The sequence below is a fragment of the Oryza sativa genome, chromosome 11, assembly GCF_034140825.1.
Source record: "Oryza sativa Japonica Group chromosome 11, ASM3414082v1".
Classification (NCBI taxonomy): domain Eukaryota; kingdom Viridiplantae; phylum Streptophyta; class Magnoliopsida; order Poales; family Poaceae; genus Oryza; species Oryza sativa.
In genome coordinates this window covers 12,552,942-12,575,249 of record NC_089045.1, presented here as the reverse complement: position 1 = coordinate 12,575,249, position 22,308 = coordinate 12,552,942, and the positions used below count along the sequence as shown (strand labels likewise).

The window sequence follows — 22,308 nt, the reverse complement described above, 5'->3', positions numbered from 1 at the left end:
AAGAAAGTTACGCCTATTTTAAGAAATGACACCCGAATGACGCCAAAGCATGTCGGATGCGATCATACCAGCACTAAAGCACCGGATCCCATCAGAACTCCGAAGTTAAGCGTGCTAGGGCGAGAGTAGTACTAGGATGGGTGACCTCCTGGGAAGTCCTCGTGTTGCATCCCTCCTTTTTGTCTCTCTCTCCCCCCTTTTGACTCGCGCCGCTGCGTCCATCGTGTTGTGTCGCCCCTTGGGCGGCGAAGCTGGGGAGAATCGGATGTAACATTTTCTGTAGATGTCCGTGGATATATCATTTGCCTGATTCCGAGTCCGTATGAGAAAGTTACGCCTATTTTAAGAAATGACACCCGAATGACGCCAAAGCATGTCGGATGCGATCATACCAGCACTAAAGCACCTGATCCCATCAGAACTCCGAAGTTAAGCGTGCTTGGGCGAGAGTAGTACTAGGATGGGTGACCTCCTGGGAAGTCCTCGTGTTGCATCCCTCCTTTTTGTCTCTCTCTCCCCCATTTTCTGTAGATGTCCGTGGATATATCATTTGCCTGATTCCGAGTCCGTATGAGAAAGTTACGCCTATTTTAAGAAATGACACCCGAATGACGCCAAAGCATGTCGGATGCGATCATACCAGCACTAAAGCACCCTCCCCCATTTTCTGTAGATGTCCGTGGATATATCATTTGCCTGATTCCGAGTCCGTATGAGAAAGTTACGCCTATTTTAAGAAATGACACCCGAATGACGCCAAAGCATGTCGGATGCGATCATACCAGCACTAAAGCACCGGATCCCATCAGAACTCCGAAGTTAAGCGTGCCTTGGCGAGAGTAGTACTAGGATGGGTGACCTCCTGGGAAGTCCTCGTGTTGCATCCCTCCTTTTTGTCTCTCTCTCCCCCCTTTTGACTCGCGCCGCTGCGTCCATCGTGTTGTGTCGCCCCTTGGGCGGCGAAGCTGGGGAGAATCGGATTTACATTTTCTGTAGATGTCCGTGGATATATCATTTGCCTGATTCCGAGTCCGTATGAGAAAGTTACGCCTATTTTAAGAAATGACACCCGAATGACGCCAAAGCATGCCGGATGCGATCATACCAGCACTAAAGCACCGGATCCCATCAGAACTCCGAAGTTAAGCGTGCTTGGGCGAGAGTAGTACTAGGATGGGTGACCTCCTGGGAAGTCCTCGTGTTGCATCCCTCCTTTTTGTCTCTCTCTCCCCCTTTTGACTCGCGCCGCTGCGTCCATCGTGTTGTGTCGCCCCTTGGGCGGCGAAGCTGGGGAGAATCGGATGTAACATTTTCTGTAGATGTCCGTGGATATATCATTTGCCTGATTCCGAGTCCGTATGAGAAAGTTACGCCTATTTTAAGAAATGACACCCGAATGACGCCAAAGCATGTCGGATGCGATCATACCAGCACTAAAGCACCGGATCCCATCAGAACTCCGAAGTTAAGCGTGCTTGGGCGAGAGTAGTACTAGGATGGTGAAGTCCTCGTGTTGCATCCCTCCTTTTTGTCTCTCTCTCCCCCCTTTTGACTCGCGCCGCTGCGTCCATCGTGTTGTGTCGCCCCTTGGGCGGCGAAGCTGGGGAGAATCGGATGTAACATTTTCTGTAGATGTCCGTGGATATATCATTTGCCTGATTCCGAGTCCGTATGAGAAAGTTACGCCTATTTTAAGAAATGACACCCGAATGACGCCAAAGCATGTCGGATGCGATCATACCAGCACTAAAGCACCGGATCCCATCAGAACTCCGAAGTTAAGCGTGCTTGGGCGAGAGTAGTACTAGGATGGTGAAGTCCTCGTGTTGCATCCCTCCTTTTTGTCTCTCTCTCCCCCCTTTTGACTCGCGCCGCTGCGTCCATCGTGTTGTGTCGCCCCTTGGGCGGCGAAGCTGGGGAGAATCGGATGTAACATTTTCTGTAGATGTCCGTGGATATATCATTTGCCTGATTCCGAGTCCGTATGAGAAAGTTACGCCTATTTTAAGAAATGACACCCGAATGACGCCAAAGCATGTCGGATGCGATCATACCAGCACTAAAGCACCGGATCCCATCAGAACTCCGAAGTTAAGCGTGCTTGGGCGAGAGTAGTACTAGGATGGGTGACCTCCTTGGAAGTCCTCGTGTTGCATCCCTCCTTTTTGTCTCTCTCTCCCCCCTTTTGACTCGCGCCGCTGCGTCCATCGTGTTGTGTCGCCCCTTGGGCGGCGAAGCTGGGGAGAATCGGATGTAACATTTTCTGTAGATGTCCGTGGATATATCATTTGCCTGATTCCGAGTCCGTATGAGAAAGTTACGCCTATTTTAAGAAATGACACCCGAATGACGCCAAAGCATGTCGGATGCGATCATACCAGCACTAAAGCACCGGATCCCATCAGAACTCCGAAGTTAAGCGTGCTTGGGCGAGAGTAGTACTAGGATGGGTGACCTCCTGGGAAGTCCTCGTGTTGCATCCCTCCTTTTTGTCTCTCTCTCCCCCCTTTTGACTCGCGCCGCTGCGTCCATCGTGTTGTGTCGCCCCTTGGGCGGCGAAGCTGGGGAGAATCGGATGTAACATTTTCTGTAGATGTCCGTGGATATATCATTTGCCTGATTCCGAGTCCGTATGAGAAAGTTACGCCTATTTTAAGAAATGACACCCGAATGACGCCAAAGCTTTTTGTCTCTCTCTCCCCCCTTTTGACTCGCGCCGCTGCGTCCATCGTGTTGTGTCGCCCCTTGGGCGGCGAAGCTGGGGAGAATCGGATGTAACATTTTCTGTAGATGTCCGTGGATATATCATTTGCCTGATTCCGAGTCCGTATGAGAAAGTTACGCCTATTTTAAGAAATGACACCCGAATGACGCCAAAGCATGTCGGATGCGATCATACCAGCACTAAAGCACCGGATCCCATCAGAACTCCGAAGTTAAGCGTGCTTGGGCGAGAGTAGTACTAGGATGGTGAAGTCCTCGTGTTGCATCCCTCCTTTTTGTCTCTCTCTCCCCCCTTTTGACTCGCGCCGCTGCGTCCATCGTGTTGTGTCGCCCCTTGGGCGGCGAAGCTGGGGAGAATCGGATGTAACATTTTCTGTAGATGTCCGTGGATATATCATTTGCCTGATTCCGAGTCCGTATGAGAAAGTTACGCCTATTTTAAGAAATGACACCCGAATGACGCCAAAGCATGTCGGATGCGATCATACCAGCACTAAAGCACCGGATCCCATCAAAACTCCGAAGTTAAGCGTGCTTGGGCGAGAGTAGTACTAGGATGGGTGACCTCCTGGGAAGTCCTCGTGTTGCATCCCTCCTTTTTGTCTCTCTCTCCCCCCTTTTGACTCGCGCCGCTGCGTCCATCGTGTTGTGTCGCCCCTTGGGCGGCGAAGCTGGGGAGAATCGGATGTAACATTTTCTGTAGATGTCCGTGGATATATCATTTGCCTGATTCCGAGTCCGTATGATAAAGTTACGCCTATTTTAAGAAATGACACCCGAATGACGCCAAAGCATGTCGGATGCGATCATACCAGCACTAAAGCACCGGATCCCATCAGAACTCCGAAGTTAAGCGTGCTTGGGCGAGAGTAGTACTAGGATGGGTGACCTCCTTGGAAGTCCTCGTGTTGCATCCCTCCTTTTTGTCTCTCTCTCCCCCCTTTTGACTCGCGCCGCTGCGTCCATCGTGTTGTGTCGCCCCTTGGGCGGCGAAACTGGGGAGAATCGGATGTAACATTTTCTGTAGATGTCCGTGGATATATCATTTGCCTGATTCCGAGTCCGTATGAGAAAGTTACGCCTATTTTAAGAAATGACACCCGAATGACGCCAAAGCATGTCGGATGCGATCATACCAGCTCTAAAGCACCGGATCCCATCAGAACTTCGAAGTTAAGCGTGCTTGGGCGAGAGTAGTACTAGGATGGGTGACCTCCTGGGAAGTCCTCGTGTTGCATCCCTCCTTTTTGTCTCTCTCTCCCCCCTTTTGACTCGCGCCGCTGCGTCCATCGTGTTGTGTCGCCCCTTGGGCGGCGAAGCTGGGGAGAATCGGATGTAACATTTTCTGTAGATGTCCGTGGATATATCATTTGCCTGATTCCGAGTCCGTATGAGAAAGTTACGCCTATTTTAAGAAATGACACCCGAATGACGCCAATGCATGTCGGATGCGATCATACCAGCACTAAAGCACCGGATCCCATCAGAACTCCGAAGTTAAGCGTGCTTGGGCGAGAGTAGTACTAGGATGGGTGACCTCCTGGGAAGTCCTTTGTTGCATCGCTCCTTTTTGTCTCTCTCTCCCCCCTTTTGACTCGTGCCGCTGTGTTGCTCGTGTTGTGTCGCCCCTTGGGCGAGAGCTGGGGAGAATCGGATGTAACATTTTCTGTAGATGTCCGTGGATATATCATTTGCCTGATTCCGAGTCCGTATGAGAAAGTTACGCCTATTTTAAGAAATGACACCCGAATGACGCCAAAGCATGTTGGATGCGATCATACCAGCACTAAAGCACCGGTTTCCATTAGAACTCCGAAGTTAAGCGTGCTTGGGCGATAGTAGTACTAGGATGGATGACCACCTGGGAAGTCCTCGTGTTGCATCCCTCCTTTTTGTCTCTCTCTCCCCCCTTTTGACTCGCGCCTCTCCCCCCCTTTTGACTCGCGCCGCTGCGTCCCTCGTGTTGTGTCGCCCCTTGGGCGAGAGCTGGGAAGAATCAGATGTAACATTTTCTGTAGATGTCCATGGATATATCATTTGTCTGATTCCGAGTCCGTCTGAGAAAGTTACGTCTATTTTAAGAAATGACACCCGAATGACACCAAAGCATGTCGGATGCGATCGTACCAGCACTAAAGCACCGGATCCCATCAGAACTACGAGTTTAAGCGTGCTTGGGCGAGAGCGGATGTAACATTTTCTGCAGATGTCCGTGGATATATCATTTGCCTGATTCCGAGTCCGTATGAGAAAGTTACGCCTATTTTAAGAAATGACACCCGAATGACGCCAAAGCATATCGGATGCGATCATACCAGCACTAAAGCAGCGGATCCCATCAGAACTCCGAAGTTAAGCGTGCTTGGGCGAGAGTAGTACTAGGATGGGTGACCTCCTGGGAAGTCCTCGAGTTGCATCCCTCCTTTTTGTCTCTCTCTCCCCCCTTTTGACTCGCGCCGCTGCGTCCATCGTGTTGTGTCGCCCCTTGGGCGGCGAAGCTGGGGAGAATCGGATGTAACATTTTCTGTAGATGTCCGTGGATATATCATTTGCCTGATTCCGAGTCCGTATGAGAAAGTTACGCCTATTTTAAGAAATGACACCCGAATGACGCCAAAGCATGTCGCATGCGATCATACCAGCACTAAAGCATCGGATCCCATCAGAACTCCGAAGTTAAGCGTGCTTGGGCGAGAGTAGTACTAGGATGGGTGACCTCCTGGGAAGTCCTCGTGTTGCATCCCTCCTTTTGTCTCTCTCTCCCCCTTTTGACTCGCGCCGCTGCGTCTCTCGTGTTGTGTCGCCCCTTGGGCGTGAGCTGGGGAGAATCCGATGTAACATTTTCTGTAGATGTCCGTGGATATATCATTTGCCTGATTCCGAGTCCGTATGAGAAAGTTACGCCTATTTTAATAAATGACACCCGAATGACGCCAAAGCATGTTGGATGCGATCACACTAGCACTAAAGCAGCGGGTCCCATTAGAACTCCGAAGTTTTAGCGTGGTTGGGCGAGAGTAGTACTAGGATGGATGACCTCCTGGGATGTCCTCGTGTTGCATCCCTCGTTTTTGTCTCTCTCTCCCCCCTTTTGACTCGCGCCGCTGCGTCCCTCGTGTTGTGTCGCCCCTTGGGCGAGAGCTGGGGAGAATCGGATGTACCATTTTCTGTAGATGTCCGTGGATATATCATTTGCCTGATTCCGAGTTCGTATGAGAAAGTTACGCCTATTTTAAGAAATGACACCCGAATAACGCCAAACCATGTCGGATGCGATCATACCAGCACTAAAGCACCGGATCCCATCAGAACTACGAGTTTAAGCGTGCTTGGGCGAGAGCGGATGTAACATTTTCTGTAGATGTCCGTGGATATATCATTTGCCTGATTCCGAGTCCGTGTGAGAAAGTTACGCCTATTTTAAGAAATGACACCCGAATGACACCAAAGCATGTTGGATGCGATCACACTAGCACTAAAGCAGCGGATCCCATTAGAACTCCGAAGTTAAGCGTGCTTGCACGATAGTAGTACTAGGATGGGTGACCTACTGGCAAGTCCTCGTGTTGCTTTCTGTCTCTCTCTCCCCCCTTTTGGCTCGAGCCGCTGCGTCCCTCGTGTTGTGTCGCCCCTTGGGCGAGAGCTGGGGAGAATCGGATGTAACATTTTCTGTAGATGTCCGTGGATATATATAGTTTGCCTGATTCCGAGTCCGTATGAGAAAGTTACGCCTATTTTAAGAAATGACACGCGAATGACGCCAAAATATGCTCGATGTGATCATACCAGCACTAAAGCTCCGGATCCCATCAGAACTCCGAAGTTAAGCGTGCTTGGGCGAGAGTAGTACTAGGATGGGTGACCTCCTGGGGTGACCTCCTGGGAAGTCCTCGTGTTACATCCCTCCTTTTTGACTCTCTCTCCCCCCTTTTTGACTCGCGCCGTTGCGTGTTGTGTCGCCCCTTGGGCGAGAGCTGGGGAGAATTGGATGTAACATTTTCTATAGATGTCCGTGGATATATCATTTGCCTGATTCCGAGTCCGTATGAGAAAGTTACGCCTATTTTAAGAAATGACACCCGAATGACGCCAAAGCATGTTGGATGCGATCATACCAGCACTAAAGCACCGGTTCCCATTAGAACTTCGAAGTTTGAGCGTGCTTGGGCGAGAGTAGTACTAGGATGGATGACTTCCTGGGATGTCCTCGTGTTGCATCCCTCTTTTTTGTCTCTCTCTCCCCCCTTTTGACTCGCGCCGCTGCGTCCCTCGTGTTGTGTCGCCCCTTGGGCGAGAGCTAGGGAGAATCGGATGTAACATTTTATGTAGATGTCCGTGGATATATCATTTGCCTGATTCCGAGTCCGTGAGAAAGTTACGCCTATTTTAAGAAATGACAGCCGAATGACACCAAAGCATGTCGGATGCGATCATACCAGCACTAAAGCACCGGATCCCATCAGAACTCCGAAGTTAAGCGTGCTTGGGCGAGAGCGGATGTAACATTTTCTGTAGATGTCCGTGGATATATCATTTGCCTGATTCCGAGTCTGTATGAGAATGTTACGGCTATTTTAAGAAATGACACCCGAATGACGCCAAAGCATGTTGGTTGCAATCATACCAGCACTAAAACACCGTATCCCATCATAACTCCAAAGTTAAGCGTGCTTGGGTGAGAGTAGTACTAGGATGGGTGACCTCCTGGGAAGTCCTCGTGTTGCATCCCTCCTTTTTGTCTCTCTCTCCCCCCTTTTGACTCGCGCCGCTGCGTCCCTCGTGTTGTGTCGCCCCTTGGGCGAGAGCTGGGGAGAATCGGATGTCCTCGTGTTGCATCCCTCCTTTTTGTCTCTCTCTCCCCCCTTTTGACTCGCGCCGCTGCGTCCCTCGTATTGTGTCGTTTCTGTAGATGTCCGTGGATATATCATTTGCCTGATTCCGAGTCCGTATGAGAAAGTTACACCTATTTTAAGAAATGACACCCTAATGACGCCAAAGCATGTCGAATGCGATCATACCAGCACTAAAGCACCGGATCCCACCTGGGAAGTCCTCGTGTTGCATCCCTCCTTTTTGTCTCTCTCTCCCCCCTTTTGACTCGCGCCGCTGCGTCCCTCGTGTTGTGTCGCCCCTTGGGCGAGAGCTGGGGAGAATCGGATGTAACATTTTCTGTAGATGTCCGTGGATATATCATTTGCCTGATTCCGAGTCCGTATGAGAAAGTTACGCCTATTTTAAGAAATGACACCTGAGTGACGTCAAAGCATGTCGGATGCGATCATACCAGCACTAAAGCACCGGATCCTATCAGAATTCTGAAGTTAACCGTGCTTGCGCAAGAGTAGTACTAGGATGGGTGACCTCTTGTTAAGTCCTCGTGTTGCATCCCTCCTTTTTGTCTCCCCCTTGGACGAGAGCTGGGGAGAATCGGATGTAACATTTTCTGTAGATGTCCGTGGATATATCATTTGCCTGATTTCGAGTCCGTATGAGAAAGTTACGCCTATTTTGAGAAATGACACCCGAATGACACCAAAGCATGTCGGATGCGATCATACCAGCACTAAAGCACCGGATCCCATCAGAACTCCGAAGTTAAGCGTGCTTGGGCGAGAGTAGTACTAGGATGGGTGACCTCCTGGGAAGTCCTCGTGTTGCATCCCTCCTATTTGTCTCTCTCTCCCCCCTTTTGACTCGCGCCGCTGCGTCCATCGTGTTGTGTCGCCCCTTGGGCGGCGAAGCTGGGGAGAATCGGATGTAACATTTTCTGTAGATGTCCGTGGATATATCATTTGCCTGATTCCGAGTCCGTATGAGAAAGTTACGCCTATTTTAAGAAATGACACCCGAATGACGCCAAAGCATGTTGGATGCGATCATACCAGCACTAAAGCACCGGATCCCATCAGAACTCCGAAGTTAAGCGTGCTTGGGCGAGAGTAGTACTAGGATGGGTGACCTCCTGGGAAGTCCTCGTGTTGCATCCCTCCTTTTTCTCTCTCTCTCCCCCCTTTTGACTCGCGCCGCTGCGTCCATCGTGTTGTGTCGCCCCTTGGGCGGCGAAGCTGGGGAGAATCGGATGTAACATTTTCTGTAGATGTCCGTGGATATATCATTTGCCTGATTCCGAGTCCGTATGAGAAAGTTACGCCTATTTTAAGAAATGACACCCGAATGACGCCAAAGCATTTCGGATGCGATCATACCAGCACTAAAGTACCGGATCCCATCAGAACTCCGAAGTTAAGCGTGCTTGGGCGAGAGTAGTACTAGGATGGGTGACCTCCTGGGAAGTCCTCGTGTTGCATCCCTCCTTTTTGTCTCTCTCTCCCCCCTTTTGACTCGCGCCGCTGCGTCCATCGTGTTGTGTCGCCCCTTGGGCGGCGAAGCTGGGGAGAATCGGATGTAACATTTTCTGTAGATGTCCGTGGATATATCATTTGCCTGATTCCGAGTCCGTATGAGAAAGTTACGCCTATTTTAAGAAATGACACCCGAATGACGCCAAAGCATGTCGGATGCGATCATACCAGCACTAAAGCACCGGATCCCATCAGAACTCCGAATTTAAGCGTACTTGGGCGAGAGTAGTACTAGGATGGGTGACCTCCTAGGAAGTCCTCGTGTTGCATCCCCCTTTTTGTCTCTCTCTCCCCCCTTTTGACTCGCGCCGCTGCGTCCCTCGTGTTGTGTCGCCCCTTGGGCGAGAGCTGGGGAGAATCGGATGTACCATTTTCTGTAGATGTCCGTGGATATATCATTTGCCTGATTCCGAGTTCGTATGAGAAAGTTACGCCTATTTTAAGAAATGACACCCGAATAACGCCAAACCATGTCGGATGCGATCATACCAGCACTAAAGCACCGGATCCCATCAGAACTTTGGAGTTAAGCGTGCTTGGGTGAGAGTAGTACTAGGATGGGTTACCTCCTAGGAAGTCCTCGTGTTGCATCCCTCCTTTTTGTCTCTCTCTCCCCCCTTTTGACTAGCGCCGCTGCGTCCCTCGTGTTGTGTCGCCCCTTGGGCGAGAGCTAGGGAGAATCGGATGTAACATTTTCTGTAGATGTCCGTGGATATATCATTTGCCTGATTCCGAGTCCGTATGAGAAAGTTACGCCTATTTTAAGAAATGACACCCGAGTGACGCCAAAGCATGTCGGATGCGATCATACCAGCACTAAAGCACCGGATCCTATCAGAATTCTGAAGTTAACCGTGCTTGCGCGAGAGTAGTACTAGGATGGGTGACCTCTTGTTAAGTCCTCGTGTTGCATCCCTCCTTTTTGTCTCTCTCTCCCCCCTTTTGACTCGCGCCGCTGCGTCCCTCGTGTTGTGTCGCCCCTTGGGCGAGAGCTGGGGAGAATCGAATTTAACATTTTCTGTAGATGTCCGTGGATATATCATTTGCCTGATTCCGAGTCCGTATGAGAAAGTTACGCCTATTTTAAGAAATGACACCCGAATGACGCCAAAGCATGTCGGATGTGATTATACCAGCACTAAAGCACCGGATCCCATCGGAACTCCAAAGTTAAGCGTACTTGGGTGAGAGTAGTACTAGGATGGGTGACCTCCTGGGAAGTCCTCATGTTGCATCCCTCCTTTTTGTCTCTCTCTCCCCCTTTTGACTCGCTCCGCTGCGTCTCTCGTGTTGTGTCGCCCCTTGGGCGAGAGCTGGGGAGAATCGGATGTAACATTTTCTATAGATGTCCGTGGATATATCATTTGCCTGATTCCGAGTCCGTATGAGAAAGTTACGCCTATTTTAAGAAATGACACCCGAATAACGCCAAACCATGTCGGATGCGATCATACCAGTACTAAAGCACCGGATCCCACCTGGGAAGTCCTCGTGTTGCATCCCTCCTTTTTGTCTCTTTCTCCCCCCTTTTGACTCGCGCCGCTGCGTCCCTCGTGTTGTGTCGCCCCTTGGGCGAGAGCTGGGGAGAATTGGATGTACCATTTTCTGTAGATGTCCGTGGATATATCATTTGCCTGATTCCGAGTACGTATGAGAAAGTTACACCTATTTTAAGAAATGACACCCGAATGACGCCAAAGCATATTGGATGCGATCATACCTACACTAAAGCTCCGGATCCCATCAGAACTCTGAAGTTAAGCGTGCTTGGGCGAGAGTAGTACTAGGATGGGTGACCGGAATCAAAAAGTTCAGAAAGCACCAAAACATGATTTTTGGACATATTGGAGTGTATTGGGTGTGTTCGTTGCAAAAACTCACTTCGTGATACGCGCGGCGAACTTTTGTCATTTAATGCCAATGTTGGCATATATTCGCCCACACGGGTGCGATGTTTTTGACCAGAATGAAAAAGTTCAAAAAGCACCAAAACATGATTTCCCACACGGGTGCGATGTTTTTGACCAGAATGAAAAAGTTCAAAAAGCACCAAAACATGATTTTTGCACATATATGAGTGTATTGGGTGCGTTCGTGGCAAAAACTCACTTCGAGATACGCGCGACAAACTTTTATCAATTAATGCCAATATTGGCACACGAGGGTGCGATGTTCTTGACCGGAATCAAAAAGTTCAACAAACGCCAAAACATGATTTTTGGACATATTGGAATGTATTCGGTGCGTTCGTGGCAAAAACACACTTCGTGATTCGCGCGGTGAACTTTTGTCAATTAGTGCCAATATTGGCATATATTGGCCCACACGGGTGCGATGTTTTTGACCGGAATGAAAAAGTTCAAAAAGCACCAAAACATGATTTTTGGATATATTGGAGTGTATTGAGAGCGTTCGTTACAAAAACTCACTTCGTGATACGCGCGGCGAACTTTTGTCAATTAATGCCAATATTGGCACACGAGGGTGCGATGTTTTTGACCGGAATGTAAAAGTTCAAAACACGCCAAAACATGATTTTTGGAAATATTTGAGTGTATTGGGTGCGTTCGTGGCAAAAACTCACTTTTTGATTCGCGCGGCGAACTTTTGTCAATTAATGCCAATATTGGCATATATTGGCCCACAGGGGTGCGATGTTTTTGATCGGAATGAAAAAGTTGAAAAAGCACCAAAACATGATTTTTGGACATATTGGAGTGTATTGGGTGCGTTCTTTGCAAAAACTCACTTCGTGATACGCGCGACGAACTTTTGTCAATTAATGCCATATATTGGCCCACATGGGTGCGATGTTTTTGACCGGAATGAAAAAGTTCAAAAAGCACCAAGACCTGATTTTTGGACATATTGGATTTTATTGGGTGCGTTCGTTGCAAAAACTCACTTCGTGATACGCGCGGCGAACTTTTGTCAAATAATGCCATTATTGGCCCACACAGGTGCGATGTTTTTGACCGGAATCAAAAAGTTCAGAAAGCACCAAAACATGATTTTTGGAAATATTGGAGTGTATTGCGTGCGTTCATGGCAAAAACTCACTTTGTGATTCGCGCTGCGAACATTTGTCAATTAATGGCAATATTGGCATATATTGGCCCACAGGGGTGCGATGTTTTTGATCGGAATAAAAAAGTTCAAAAAGCACCAAAACATGATTTTTGGACATATTGGAGTGTATTGGATGTGTTCGTGGCAAAAACTCACTTCGTGATTCATGCGGCAATCTTTTGTCAATTAATGCCAATATTGGCATATATTGGCCCACATGGGTACGATGTTTCGGACCGGAATGAAAAGTTAAAAAAGCACCAAAACATGATTTTTGAACATATTGGAGTGTATTAGGTGCGTTCGTGGCAAAAACTCCCTGATTCGCGTGGCGAACATTTGTCAACTACTGCCAATATTGGCACACGAGAGTGCGATGTTCTCGACTGCAATGAAAAAGTTCAAAAAGCACCAAGACAAGATATTTGGACATATTGGTTTTTATCGGGTGCGTTCGTGGCAAAAACTCACTTCATGATTCGCGCGGTGAACTTTTGTCAATTAATGCTAATATTGGCATATATTGGCCCACACAGGTGCGATGTTTTTGATCGGAATCAAAAAGTTTAAAAAGCGCCAACACATGATTTTTGGACATATTGGAGCGTATTGGGTACTTTCGTGGCAAAAACTCACTTCGTGATTCGCGTGGCGAACTTTTATCAATTAATGCTAATATTGGCATATATTGGTCCACACGGGTGCGATGTTTTTGACCCTAATGAAAATGTTCAAAAAGCACCAAAACATAATTTTTGGACATATTTTAGTGTATTGGGTGCGTTCGTGCCGAAAACACACTTCGTGATTCGCGCGGCGAACTTCTGTCAATTAACGCCAATATTGGCACACGAGGATGCGATGTTCCTGACTCGAATGAAAAAGTTCAAAAAGCACCAAAACATGATTTTTTGACATATTGGAGTGTATTGGATGTGTTCGTGGAAAAAACTCACTTCGTGATTCGTGCGGCGAACTTTTGTAAATTAATGCCAATATTGGCATATACTGGCCCACATGGGTGCGATGTTTTGGACCAGAATGAAAAAGTTCAAAAAGCAAAAAAAACATGATTTTTGGACATATTGGAGTGTATTGGGTGCGTTCGTGGCAAAAACTTCCTGATTCGCGTGGCGAACATTTGTCAATTACTACCAATATTGGCACACGAGGGTGCGATGTTTTTGAGTGTAATGAAAAAGTTCGAAAAGCACCAAAACATGATTTTTGGACATATTGGAGTGTATTGGGTGTGTTCGTTGCAAAAACTCACTTCGTGATTCGCGGCCGAACTTTTGTCAATTAATGCCAATATTGGCACATATTGGCCCACACGGGTGCGATGTTTTTGACCGGAATAGAAAAGTTCAAAAAGCATCAATACATGATTTTTTGACATATTGGAGTGTATTAGGTGCGTTCGAGGCAAAAACTCCCTGATTTGCGCGGCGAACATTTGTCAATTACTGCCAATATTGGCACACGAGGGTGCGATTTTCTTGACTGTAATGAAAAGTTCAAAAAGCACCAAAACATGATTTTTGGACATATTGGAGTGTATTGGGTGCGTTCGTGGCAAAAACTCACTTCGTGATTCGCGCGGCGAACTTTTGTCAATCAATGCCAATATTAGCATATATTGGCCCACACGGGTGCGATGTTTTTGACCGGAATAAAAAAATTCAAAAACCACCAAAACATGATTTTTGGACATATTGGAGAGTATTAGGTGCGTTCGTTGCAAAAACTCATTTTGTGATACGCGCGGCGAACTTTTGTCAATTAACGCCAATATTAGCACATATTGGCCCACACGGGTGCGATGTTTTTGACCGGAATGAAAAAGTTTAAAAAGCGCCAAAACATGATTTTTGGACAGATTGGAGTGTATTGGATGTGTTCATGGCAAAAACTCACTTCGTGATTCGCGCGGCGAACTTTTATGATTTAATGCCAATATAGGCATATATTGGCCCACACGGCTGCGAGTTTTTTGACCAGAATGAAAAAGTTCAAAAAGCACCAAAACATGATTTTTGGACATATTGGAGTGTATTGGGTGCGTTCGTGGAAAAAACTCACTTCGTGATTCGCGCGGCGAACTTCTGTCAATTAATGCCAATATTGGCACACAAGGGTGCGATGTTCTTGACCGGAATCAAAAAGTTCAAAAAACGCCAAAACATTATTTTTGGACATATTGGAATGTATTCGGTGCGTTCGTGGCAAAAACACACTTCGTGATTCGCGCGGTGAACTTTTGTCAATTAGTGCCAATATTGGCATATATTGGCCCACACGGGTGCGATGTTTTTGACCGGAATGAAAAAGTTCAAAAAGCACCAAAACATGATTTTTGGATATATTGGGGTGTATTGGGTGCGTTCGTGACAAAAACTCACTTCGTGATTCGCGCGACGAACTTTTGTCAATTAATGCCAATATTGGCATATTTTGGCCCACATGGGTGCGATGTTTTTGATCGGAATGTAAAAGTTCAAAAAGCACCAAAACATGATTTTTAGACACATGGGTGCGTTCGTGGCAAAAACTTACTTCGTGATTCGCGCGGCAATCTTTTGTCAATTAGTGCCAATATTGGCACACGAGGGTGCGATGTTCTTGACCGGAATCAAAAAGTTCAAAAAACGCCAAAACATTATTTTTGGACATATTGGAGTGTATTGGGTGCGTTCGTGGCAAAAACTCACTTCGTGATTCGCGTGGCGAACTTTTATGAATTAATGTCGATATTGGCATATATTGGCCCACACGGGTGCGATGTTTTTGACCGGAATGAAAAAGTTCAAAAAGCACCAAAACATGATTTTTGGACATATTGGAGTGTATTGGGTGCATTCGTGGCAAAAACTCACTTCGTGATTCGCACGGCGAACTTTTATCAATTAATGCCAATATTGGCATATATTGGTGTCACGCCCGAAATTTCTATCCAAAACTCCAAACGCTTACATGTGCGTTAAACCCTCGTCCAGGAATCAGCCGAGGCACACAATAACAAATTGATAATAGAGTACTATCAAATAGCTAATTAATATTCGCAAAATAATAAATTATTACATAGGTGGATAGTTCCTCTCAAAAGAATAAAATTCTATGCAGCGGAATAAAAAACAAAAATGGAACAGCTATGGCGACTCCACTCCACAAGCAACTTGACCCGAATAAAGCCACACAGCAAATATTCTGATGAATGAATATTGCAAGAATGAGCATATGACATACTCAACAAGCCACACAGCATATATGCAAGTGCACAGGATAACAAAGGATGGCATAATAAGGCTCATTTGCCTAAACAACATTTAACAAACCTTTAAGAGAATAGTGAAACAGTTGAGTAATTAAGCAATATTAAATAAACACTATACAACACACCCGTGTTGCATAGGCCCAACCTCATCTGAACAACCAACCCCGGTTGTACAAATCAAACCTCCATACCAGGAATATACCATTCCAAACCAGGAGTCATATTAATTATCACAATATTATCATTAATAATAATTAATGTGAGACTAATCACGAAAAACATTGTTAAACTCACCTATAACCGCGGGCACGACTATTCGAATAGTTTTCCTCTGGCTAGAGATGTACCACTGTACCCACAAGACACAGCTCCACAACATGTTACCATGCGCCTCGATACCACCACGATACCTTGGAAAGGAATTGTGACAATACCTCTCACACAACACAACTCACCACAGTGCACCGTTCCTGGATCATAATCTCCCCCTCAAACCAGAGGCAATGGACTCCCCAACGACCCCCACGGACTTCTCGCCACTTCTCAGTCTGGCACCCCATAATGAATCATGCTATACAAAAGGTAAAGCCGTTGCCCACGCTGGCTTGTGGTTGGCACGGTAAATGTTTCACAACAGTAGCTCACGAACCGGTCCTTAATTGTCATGAGCACAACCATCAAAACCATATGCTCACAACCCACCTTTAATCAGGTTTTAATTATCAATTAATTATCATAACACGATTAACCATCGTGAGCTACCATTAAATATAACCATAATTAATAATGTAGTATGATTCATCCCATTAATGAGCTAATATTTCTAAGCATGGCTAAGCAATTATATATATAGCATTTAGCTGAACCAAACCAATATATAAGGTTCTAGCTAATCAAATTATAACCCATAGGAAAATAAAGTCATCTTCGGCCATTAATTAATTGGGAAAGGCTCACCACCCGATGACATTCGAAAATAATGCATATTTTGAAATAAAACATTAGCTTTAAATGGGTTCAACATGCTCAAAGGGTTGTTTGGGATCTGTGTGACTTGCCTTGAGCTTCTTCAAATGCTTCCGAACGTTCCTCAACGAAAACGCTCTCCTCTGGAACGTCGGAAACGGTGCAAAGAATAACGACGGACGACGACGAACGACGGCCGGCGACGAGGTCCGACGGCGGCTCGGCTCGGGTCCCCGACGGCGACGGCGCTTCAGTGGTCTTCGGCGGCTACAAAGGGGCGGACGGGGTGCTCCTCCACCGTGCGAACCCGGTGGCAGCAACGGACAGCTACGGCGATGACGCTAGCGGCGGCACCACGCGGATGGAGCGGCGACGGCGCTACGGGCGACGGCTCGGCTTGGGACTTGAGGCAAACGGAAGAGGACGACAAGGGGATGCTTTATATAGGCTTGGACTAGAGAGATCGGACTCCAAACGAGAGGATTTGAGCCGGAAAATCCGAGGGTTTGTTTGGAGAGATAAACTCGAAAACGAATTCGATTCGGTTTATCCGGGCAAAATTAATCTCCGAGACTTTAGGGGAAAGGAAGAGGATAAGGACGAGATAATTTCCCCTCAACTAATTTTAGGAAAACACAAGAGAAAAGGTCGGATTTGGAGGGGAAAAACCGAGCCCACTCGGTCCTAGTTCGGCTGTCCTGAGGTTGAAGATGAGAGTCTTTTACCCCTATGCCATTAAGAAAGTTGTTACTTACCTATATGCCACAAAAAAGTTTGGAGTTACATATATGCCATGAGCCTAAATTTCGTTCACCCGTGTGCCATTTTGGATGGATAGAGACATAACAGAGGTGTTAGGGGTTGTGTAAAGACAGTTTTGCCCTTGTGTCCAATAATGGGTTTAAAAAATCAGAAAAGTGAAAAATAATTTAGAAAAGGCGTTAAAAATAAAAAAAATGGAAAATAGTTTTTAAAAAATGTTAAGAATCAGAAAAAGTGATAATAAATTTTAAAAATGTTTACAAATGTGGGAAAAATTAGGAAAATGTGGGAAAAATTTGAAAATGGTGGAAAAAATAAGGAAAAATCGGAAATAAATTTTTTAAAAAGGAAAAAAGAGGTGCATGTCCATTGCGTACCGACAAATAACGACATATCACATGGAAAAAACAAGGGCATGACCATTACACCCATAGCAACAAGTTCATATCAAACCATACAAGTGCATATCGAACCATACATGACCATTGCAACCATAGCAACAAGTTCATATCAAACCAACAAGTTCACTAGTTTTCATCACACTAAGTCCACACATAAAAAGTAGTAGTTCACTAGTTTTCATCACACAAAACCATGCATGTCTTAAATTACATCAAAAGTAGTAGTTCCTCCACATAATTTATTCAAGCTGGAGTTTCTTCTTCTTCTTGCTTCTGGTATTAGAAGCTGGGTTGGATGGGTTCGCCACTTCAATTGGACCTTGCCATCTACACAGCTCTTGGGCCTCTTCACCTCCGTCCCACAGGTTCCTTCCCTAAGCGTGTCGCCGCCACTTACGAAATCAACAAAGATTGATCAGTCCATTATCAAATCTGAATCCAGGAACATGCCAATGTCGGACAGCATGCTTGGGAATTAATGCGATATAAATCAACAACCATTTTATTTTCCAACTTGAGCTATCGAGCGATTTTAATATTCACTCTAATTGATGGCATAGTGCATAAATTCGCAGTAGAGTGGAATCCGGCAAGATTTAGTGCCGGGTCACTACAACTAACAGGTCTGAAGAGAGACCAAGATGAAGAACCTGCTCGTCACTGGCTCGGGGGTCTGACGCTTGAAGAACGCACTGATCTTGGGCTGCATCCCCTTCTCGCCTCACGCCATGCAGCTTGAAAAGTCGGCGAGTGAAGGAACAGACGCGGCGGCGGCGGCGGCGCTGAATTATGCGAATTTGCCAGCAAATTATTAGCATACATATGTGCAACCTCTATGTGAAAATAGCTAAACTACAGAATTAACCAGGGTGCGGAACCAACATATGTGCGAGACACATCCAAATCTGAACTTCCATATACTATATGAGTAGCTTAACAAAATCAAGAAGTATCATACCCAAAAATCCCCAGATCTGAGCGGAATATACACATCAACCCTAGAAAACTTTAAAAGGGGAAGAAGAATGCCACTTACCGTCTAGCACGGGGCGCGGGGGAAAAGAGTCCGGTGTAGCTCGCTCAGTGGGGGCGAGGAAGCGATGCACTCACGGCTGCGTAGCACTGCTTCCACGGGCGGCGACCTTGAGGCGGCTTGGAGGCGAGGTGGGCACGGGCGCTGATGTGACCATGACTACCACGGATGCAACCATTGCTCACATCATGGATGAACAAGAAGATATCGATATCACGTCGTCCAAGTGTTGGAATCCGATTCGGCCACCTGCTACACTACTGACTTCAAACGGTCGCCGAATCTGCATACGACCTCCGTTTTCGGCCCGTGAGTACTTGATGGAAAGCTCTCGGAGCCCTCTTTCCAACAGATCTAGCCTCATCTCCGAATTCCATCTCGTGTGGCCCAAATCACAGGCACAAGGTGCTGCGTCACCTATAATGGGCCTATGGACCCCGGCCCAGGTGGGGCCCATGTGGGGTGCGCCCCAACCAGGTGGAGCACACCCCTAGGCACCCCTAGGTCGTCCTCCCACCCCTATATATAGCTAGGTACCCCTTCAGGGTTTATTGTGTTTTGATAGATTAAAGTTTAGCCATTGCTACTTGCTTGCAGCGCGCATGTCGGCTAGACGGTCCGTCTTCTTGTTCTTCGGAACCCCAACTTATCATTCGTATTCAACTTCTATTTGCAATTCAGATTGCTTTTATCTTGTTCTTGCTTGTTTCTTCGATTTGCTTGCAGGAATAAGGTTGATTTGCACCGGCAAGATCAACAACCCACGGAGAGGTGTATCGATCGCTAAGGCGCAACGCAACATCTTGTACGGTTCTAGTCGGGTCGTCAACGTTTCTCCCAAATCGTAGTTATCATCAACTCACCGAAAGATCGGGACAAGAACAGCCTTGAGTGTCGAGAGGAACTCAGGGTTCATCAGGTGGTATCAGAGCTTTCGTTGCTCGGTGAGTTTTATCTACCCATAACCAGAAAATTGCCATAAAAAATTGTCCTGTACCTAGCCATATTGTGCCATTGCATTGTTTTTAATCAGTTTTTGCTTTGTTGAGTTTTGTGTTTCATCGTCGAGTCGAGTTGCTGGTGTTAGCGTCTAGTTCGTTTAGAGTTTCGAGTTATGGTCACGTTTTGTACCACAGTCGTCGTCACCTCCGTGTATCTGTTGTCGTCGGGACTTACGAAAACGGAATCGGCTCGCTGCCATGATTCTACTTTTGTAGTTTTCAAAAGTTTTTACCGGTTGGTTTTGCAGTTGTTGAGTTGCATCTTGGGTTTGCTGACTGCCGTGCTTATGTTTTGGCCGTGCCTGTGTCGTGCACGAGAGGAGGAAGGTGAATTACCATATCTGATTTTGGAAGTAGTCAAGTTTGTTTTGGAAAGATATAGTAGATTGGATTGGTTAAAAATCAGTTTCCTTTTTATCCCATACACCAAATTCGGCTGTCATCCACTACACCTCCTGGTCGACTCCCACTCGCCCCTTTGGCCGAGTCCGACTCCCTCCCTCCCTTTCACGGTTCCGAGTTGTGAATCAAAGAAACAAGCAAGAACAAGATAAAAGCAATCTGAATTGCAAATAGGAATGAATACACAAGATAAGTTGGGGTTCCGAAGAACAAGCAGACGGACGGTCTAGCCGACACGCGCGCTGCAAGGAAGTAGCAATGGCTAAACTTTCATCTAAACAAAACCCAAGAAACTCTAAAGGGATACCTAACCATTTAAGGAGGTGGGAGGATGACCTAAGGGGACCCTAGGGTCGTGCTCCACCTGGTTGGGGCACACCCCACATGGGCCCCACTTGGGCCGGGGTCCCAGACGAAGTTATAAGCCCATAGGCCCATTATAGGTGACGCAGCACCTTCTTTTTGTGATTTCAGCCGACTGGGATGGAATTTGGCGATGAAGCTAGATCCATTGGAAAGATGACTCCAACAGCTTTCCAACAAGTACTCATGGACCCAAAATGGAGCTCGCATGCATATTTGGTGGCCGTTTGAAGTCGACACTATAGTAGGTGGCTGAACTGGATTGCAGAACTTGGACGGCTTGATCTTGATGTGAACGACAGTTGTATCTATAGTAGCTATGGTCACATCATCCTCCCCTTCTTCACGGAAAACCGTCCTCGGTTTTTCCATATGGTTCTCTTCGTGTAGTCCATTTAAAACTACCTGTTTCTTCCATTCACAACAAGACAAACTCGAGATAATTTTGTTAGCAATAACATTTCTCTCTAGCTTGCATGTTTTATCGACATGTACAGGAGGTTCTAAATCTGAACAGATGTAAACTTTATGCACCAAATATATTCCTCTATCATTATATTCACCAAAGAGATGAAAAATAGCGTTACTTGGACATGGCAAATCAGAATTAGCAAATAATTTCTCCTTCAAATTATCGAGCTCATGAAATTCAGCAAACTGAACATAGCCCAAAGTATTTAAAGAAGATGTCAATTCACGTTCCTCTACTCTATTAGCAATGTGAACAACATGCTTAAAATCAGCGCAGTTAGTATTAACAACAGGAATAGCATGTTCATTCACTAGTTGTGGCATGGATATAAGTGAAGCATTATCGCACAACTCTTCTTTATCACAAGGAATAGCAAGTAAATCAACTTGTGACAAAGGCAACTTAGCAATTGATTCCACTAATGGTTGCTCTACTATAGCATGAAAAGTGGACAAGTGTAGCTCACCTTGAGAATACTCACTTCATTTCTCTCAGCACCATTTAATTTACCTTGCGAACTTTCTTCAAACATCGCAGGTGCTTCATCCTCTTTCTTCTCAAGTATACCATTCTCCTTTTCTTGGATGTGCAGATCTTCCTGCAGAACGTTAGTAACAGGGGAGACAAAAGATTGCTCCTCCAATATTTGCACATCATCATTACATAAGTATATTGTGGATTCAGAAATAGGAGATAAATCACATTGGTCATGCATCCTGGCCTTTGATATGATCTGACTCTCAATGCTACGAGCAAGCATGAATAGGTGCCCAATATGATTATATGCCACATTATCAAGCAAAACCTGAATTTCAGAATTAAGCCCATTGAAAAATCTACGCATTGTATTTTTATTGCACTCTTTGAGACCACTGTAGATGATACAGACCTTAAATTCATGAATGTACTCCCTAACAGTTCTATCACCTTGTTTCAGATGTTCTAATTTCTCCCAAGAGTACATTTGTAATAAGATGTCACAAAGCGTTTTCTCATCATGGTTTTCAATTCATCCCAAGTTTCAGATTTATTACTAACATAAGTCCACCAAAATAATGCAGAAGAGGTAAACTTATTACTAGCAGCCTTAATCATTTGAACATCAGAAAAATCATATATATCAAATTCATTGTCTACTGCTAGCTCCCAATCAATGTATGCAACAGAATCATACTTCCCATCATAGAATTGTAACTTAGATGCAACTTGTTCAAAATTATTGTCATGTACCTCATATGCATCACGTGGAGAAGTCATCATATCTCGTCGAAGGTGTAGAAGTCGATGTTCTCATATTCCCTTACGCAATCCTGCCATGGTTAGTAGCAAACAAGAAACACACAAAAATATGCACGCTCCTATCAACTACTAGGTAGTGGCAGCTCAAATATCACACATACTCAAGCTTTTAACCAAGCTCTTACAAGTTCTTACCAAAGCAAGCGGAATGGTGATGTACACTGACTCAACCAAGCACCC

At 46.1% G+C, this 22,308-nt stretch overlaps 21 non-coding genes and 9 pseudogenes across 21 annotated transcripts; all 30 read left to right on the top strand.

The window, feature by feature from the left end:
- The first annotated feature begins 54 nt into the window (after positions 1 to 54).
- Positions 55 to 173, top strand: LOC136354337 (5S ribosomal RNA). The gene has a single exon (XR_010738016.1). It is a non-coding gene; the product is annotated as a 5S ribosomal RNA (ribosomal RNA).
- Positions 174 to 378: 205 nt separating this feature from the next.
- Positions 379 to 497, top strand: LOC136354384 (5S ribosomal RNA). Its single transcript, XR_010738063.1, has one exon. It is a non-coding gene; the product is annotated as a 5S ribosomal RNA (ribosomal RNA).
- Positions 498 to 768: 271 nt separating this feature from the next.
- LOC136354402 (5S ribosomal RNA) lies at positions 769 to 887 on the top strand. Its single transcript, XR_010738081.1, has one exon. It is a non-coding gene; the product is annotated as a 5S ribosomal RNA (ribosomal RNA).
- Positions 888 to 1,091: 204 nt separating this feature from the next.
- LOC136354480 (5S ribosomal RNA) lies at positions 1,092 to 1,210 on the top strand. Its single transcript, XR_010738112.1, has one exon. It is a non-coding gene; the product is annotated as a 5S ribosomal RNA (ribosomal RNA).
- A 204-nt stretch (positions 1,211 to 1,414) lies between these two features.
- On the top strand, positions 1,415 to 1,522 carry LOC112937180 (5S ribosomal RNA; annotated as a pseudogene).
- Positions 1,523 to 1,727: 205 nt separating this feature from the next.
- LOC112937181 (5S ribosomal RNA) lies at positions 1,728 to 1,835 on the top strand (annotated as a pseudogene).
- A 205-nt stretch (positions 1,836 to 2,040) lies between these two features.
- LOC112937073 (5S ribosomal RNA) lies at positions 2,041 to 2,159 on the top strand. Its single transcript, XR_003239632.1, has one exon. It is a non-coding gene; the product is annotated as a 5S ribosomal RNA (ribosomal RNA).
- A 205-nt stretch (positions 2,160 to 2,364) lies between these two features.
- Positions 2,365 to 2,483, top strand: LOC112937267 (5S ribosomal RNA). Its single transcript, XR_003239782.1, has one exon. It is a non-coding gene; the product is annotated as a 5S ribosomal RNA (ribosomal RNA).
- A 402-nt stretch (positions 2,484 to 2,885) lies between these two features.
- On the top strand, positions 2,886 to 2,993 carry LOC112937182 (5S ribosomal RNA; annotated as a pseudogene).
- A 205-nt stretch (positions 2,994 to 3,198) lies between these two features.
- LOC112937109 (5S ribosomal RNA) lies at positions 3,199 to 3,317 on the top strand. Its single transcript, XR_003239668.1, has one exon. It is a non-coding gene; the product is annotated as a 5S ribosomal RNA (ribosomal RNA).
- Positions 3,318 to 3,522: 205 nt separating this feature from the next.
- LOC112937074 (5S ribosomal RNA) lies at positions 3,523 to 3,641 on the top strand. The gene has a single exon (XR_003239633.1). It is a non-coding gene; the product is annotated as a 5S ribosomal RNA (ribosomal RNA).
- Positions 3,642 to 3,846: 205 nt separating this feature from the next.
- On the top strand, positions 3,847 to 3,965 carry LOC112937123 (5S ribosomal RNA). Its single transcript, XR_003239682.1, has one exon. It is a non-coding gene; the product is annotated as a 5S ribosomal RNA (ribosomal RNA).
- A 205-nt stretch (positions 3,966 to 4,170) lies between these two features.
- Positions 4,171 to 4,288, top strand: LOC112937152 (5S ribosomal RNA). The gene has a single exon (XR_003239711.1). It is a non-coding gene; the product is annotated as a 5S ribosomal RNA (ribosomal RNA).
- A 203-nt stretch (positions 4,289 to 4,491) lies between these two features.
- LOC112937156 (5S ribosomal RNA) lies at positions 4,492 to 4,610 on the top strand. The gene has a single exon (XR_003239715.1). It is a non-coding gene; the product is annotated as a 5S ribosomal RNA (ribosomal RNA).
- Positions 4,611 to 5,025: 415 nt separating this feature from the next.
- On the top strand, positions 5,026 to 5,144 carry LOC112937127 (5S ribosomal RNA). The gene has a single exon (XR_003239686.1). It is a non-coding gene; the product is annotated as a 5S ribosomal RNA (ribosomal RNA).
- A 205-nt stretch (positions 5,145 to 5,349) lies between these two features.
- LOC112937124 (5S ribosomal RNA) lies at positions 5,350 to 5,468 on the top strand. Its single transcript, XR_003239683.1, has one exon. It is a non-coding gene; the product is annotated as a 5S ribosomal RNA (ribosomal RNA).
- A 201-nt stretch (positions 5,469 to 5,669) lies between these two features.
- Positions 5,670 to 5,789, top strand: LOC112937206 (5S ribosomal RNA; annotated as a pseudogene).
- A 391-nt stretch (positions 5,790 to 6,180) lies between these two features.
- Positions 6,181 to 6,299, top strand: LOC112937204 (5S ribosomal RNA; annotated as a pseudogene).
- A 197-nt stretch (positions 6,300 to 6,496) lies between these two features.
- LOC112937158 (5S ribosomal RNA) lies at positions 6,497 to 6,628 on the top strand (annotated as a pseudogene).
- Positions 6,629 to 6,825: 197 nt separating this feature from the next.
- Positions 6,826 to 6,945, top strand: LOC112937203 (5S ribosomal RNA; annotated as a pseudogene).
- Positions 6,946 to 7,334: 389 nt separating this feature from the next.
- On the top strand, positions 7,335 to 7,453 carry LOC112937160 (5S ribosomal RNA). The gene has a single exon (XR_003239718.1). It is a non-coding gene; the product is annotated as a 5S ribosomal RNA (ribosomal RNA).
- A 541-nt stretch (positions 7,454 to 7,994) lies between these two features.
- On the top strand, positions 7,995 to 8,113 carry LOC112937053 (5S ribosomal RNA; annotated as a pseudogene).
- A 155-nt stretch (positions 8,114 to 8,268) lies between these two features.
- LOC112937064 (5S ribosomal RNA) lies at positions 8,269 to 8,387 on the top strand. Its single transcript, XR_003239623.1, has one exon. It is a non-coding gene; the product is annotated as a 5S ribosomal RNA (ribosomal RNA).
- A 205-nt stretch (positions 8,388 to 8,592) lies between these two features.
- On the top strand, positions 8,593 to 8,711 carry LOC112937075 (5S ribosomal RNA). The gene has a single exon (XR_003239634.1). It is a non-coding gene; the product is annotated as a 5S ribosomal RNA (ribosomal RNA).
- A 205-nt stretch (positions 8,712 to 8,916) lies between these two features.
- On the top strand, positions 8,917 to 9,035 carry LOC112937059 (5S ribosomal RNA). Its single transcript, XR_003239618.1, has one exon. It is a non-coding gene; the product is annotated as a 5S ribosomal RNA (ribosomal RNA).
- A 205-nt stretch (positions 9,036 to 9,240) lies between these two features.
- On the top strand, positions 9,241 to 9,359 carry LOC112937144 (5S ribosomal RNA). The gene has a single exon (XR_003239703.1). It is a non-coding gene; the product is annotated as a 5S ribosomal RNA (ribosomal RNA).
- Positions 9,360 to 9,561: 202 nt separating this feature from the next.
- Positions 9,562 to 9,680, top strand: LOC112937154 (5S ribosomal RNA). The gene has a single exon (XR_003239713.1). It is a non-coding gene; the product is annotated as a 5S ribosomal RNA (ribosomal RNA).
- Positions 9,681 to 9,883: 203 nt separating this feature from the next.
- LOC112937196 (5S ribosomal RNA) lies at positions 9,884 to 10,002 on the top strand. Its single transcript, XR_003239722.1, has one exon. It is a non-coding gene; the product is annotated as a 5S ribosomal RNA (ribosomal RNA).
- A 203-nt stretch (positions 10,003 to 10,205) lies between these two features.
- LOC112937150 (5S ribosomal RNA) lies at positions 10,206 to 10,324 on the top strand. Its single transcript, XR_003239709.1, has one exon. It is a non-coding gene; the product is annotated as a 5S ribosomal RNA (ribosomal RNA).
- A 468-nt stretch (positions 10,325 to 10,792) lies between these two features.
- Positions 10,793 to 10,911, top strand: LOC112937209 (5S ribosomal RNA; annotated as a pseudogene).
- The last annotated feature ends 11,397 nt before the right edge of the window (positions 10,912 to 22,308 follow it).